Source organism: Pinus tabuliformis, chromosome Q (assembly GCF_031772625.1).
Source record: "Pinus tabuliformis cultivar Carrire ecotype Pingquan chromosome Q, CPIR1, whole genome shotgun sequence".
In the NCBI taxonomy this organism is placed as follows: Eukaryota; Viridiplantae; Streptophyta; class Pinopsida; order Pinales; family Pinaceae; genus Pinus; species Pinus tabuliformis.
Window position 1 is genome coordinate 1,235,069,345 of NC_142296.1, and position 2,809 is coordinate 1,235,072,153.

Consider the following 2,809-nt stretch of genomic DNA (forward strand, 5'->3'; position numbering starts at 1 on the left):
TTGTCTCCAAGTTGACCAACAAGGCTACACAAATCACCCATTAGACTTGTTGGCATGATGACCAACCAAATTCACTCTATTAACATAAAAATAATAAAAAACATGCAATAAACAAATGAGAATGGTGGATTAAGTCAACTTAGGAGGTTGAATGAGCCCAAATAATTGTCCATTTTTGGGGATCATCACATGCTAAACTGCAAACTCTCTGAATTCAATACGAAACTCTTAAGATGCACAATGATGAAAGTATAGCTAGTTACTTCTTACGTATAGATGAGGTTGTTAATTGTATGAAGAATTTGGGTGAAGAGATAAAGGAAGTTACCTTAGTTGAGAAAGTTTTAAGATCCTTGTCTGCTAAATTTGAATCAAAAGTATCTTCCATAGAATAAAAATAGGATTTACAAACTATCACTATGACACAGCTTCACAGAATCTTAACTGCCTTTGAGATGATAAAAGGAGGCCCATCAGATATGAGAGAAGACACATTTAAAGCTTCAGAAAAAGGAAAGGAAGAACTCAATGAATCAGGACACATTTTAGAAGAAGAAGATGAAGTAAACTTTGTCAACAAGCTTCAATGGGGTTCCAGAAGATTTAGAGGTAAACTACCCTTCAAATGTTTTGCTTGTGGTAGAGTTGGTCATTATGCTGCCAAATGTCCTTATAAAGATAAATATGATAAAGGGAAGGAATTTGCAAAAACAAAGTGTAAGTAAAAAGAGTTACTATACTTATGAAGATAGCGATGGTTTATCAAATAGTGATGAAGATGAAAATAGTAATGACTATAGACTTCTAATGGCTTATGACGATGATAATTTTTGGGATGCTTTAGAAGAAGATGACCTTCATGAAGAAATATATAAACTCAAAATCTGTTTAGAAGAAAAGAATATGATTATAGATACCTTGACATACCAACTTGCTGAAAGAGAAAAACATAATGAAAAACTAGAATGTGAAATTGTGGGTCTAAGAAAGGATCTTGAGAAAACAAAATCTCTCAATCTTATATTTGCTAAAGGATCAAAAAACTTAAATGAAATTAGCAAAGTGCAACATTGTCCTCTGATAAAGACAGGTCTTGGATATACTGAAGAAGCATCTCAATCACAGAAGTCGTCAACCTCCACCAAAATCTATCTTGATGCAGCAAAGAACAGTGAACAATATGATAATTGCCAACAAAGGCATAAAGCAAATCACCAGGTAAATCAGGCTCAATTTGCTTCAAGGATGAATAGAAGCCACAACCAACCTTAGGTAAATCATACTCAATTTGCTTCAAAGATGAATATCAATATAAACTACAATCACCAAGTCAATAGATTCGATAATCACAGGAACTTCTTTAATGGTCAATGTTTCTCATGTCATAATTTTGGACACAAAACTTCTCAATGTGTTTCTTACAAAACCATCATGAGTAGAGAAGCACGAAATCAAAGGAATGTGACAGGGATCAAGCAAAGTTCCTATAATAACTTTTCTCTTCTTGAAAATGAAATATAATGCTCAATCTGTAACAACTTTGGCCATGAAGAATCTGAATGCAAGAGCAAATTTCGGAAAACATCTCAAAAGGAGAAAACTCCATTAAATCCCAAAATATGGAGAAGGAAAGAACCTCAAACAAAAAGATGTGGTATAGCCTTGTATGCAGAAGGACAAGAAAATTAGTGGTACATCGACATTGGATGCTCAAAACACATGACAGGTGACAAAGAAAAACTTCACTCATATAATGCCTTAGAAAAGGAAAAGAATGTATCATTTGGAAACAACACTCCTGTTGTCATAAAAGGTAAAGGCTCTGTTTTCTTGAAAGAAAAGGTTAACGCTGGGAATGTTATGTATGTAGGCGATCTAAAGCATAACCTGTTGAGTGTCAATCAAATGTGTGATCAAGGAAATGAAGTGGTGTTTCGATCAAACGGATGTGTTGTTCATGAGCTTGATACAGGAGAAATTGTGATCAAAGGTACAAGAACTCCAAACAACTTATACATACTCAAGGGAGGACAACAACAATGTTATCTAAGCAAAAATTATGAAAGCTGGCTATGGCATAGAAGATTGGGACATCTAAGATTTTCTCAAATAATAAAAGCATGCAAATTCCAGGCTATTCGTGATCTTCCAGATATCAACATTCTTGAAAATACAATATGCAAACCATGTCAATTCGGTAAGAAAAGCAGATCTCACTTCATTGAAAAACAAGGGTCAGCTAGTAAGCCTCTTGAACTTGTTCATACTGATTTATGTGGACCATCAAGGAAAAAGTCACCTCGTGGAGAGAAATACTTTATTTTGTTCATTGATGATTTTTCCAGAATGTGTTGGATAGGTATTTTAAAGCATAAAGATGAAGCATTTTAAAAGTTCAAAGCCTTCAAAGCTTTGGTTGAAAATGAATCAGATCGCAAAATCAAATGCCTCAGATCTAATTGAGGAGGGGAATTTACCTCGGATGAATTATTTGACTTTTGTGAACAACATGGAATAAAAAGGTAGTTCTCCATCGCAAGGAATCCTTAGCAAAATGGAGTGACAAAAAGAATGAACATAACTATTCAACAAATGGCTTGAGATATTCTAGATGAATCTGGAACTCCTGCAACCTTCTGGGGTGAAGCTGCATTCACCGCCGTAACTATTCTCAAGCAAGAAAATGTTCGGGTAAACAACACTCAAACTCCACATGAACTTTGGTATGGTAGGACTCCTATGATAAAATACTTTAAAGTTTTTGGAAGCAAATGTTATATCAAAAGGACTGATGAAAAACTTTGTAATT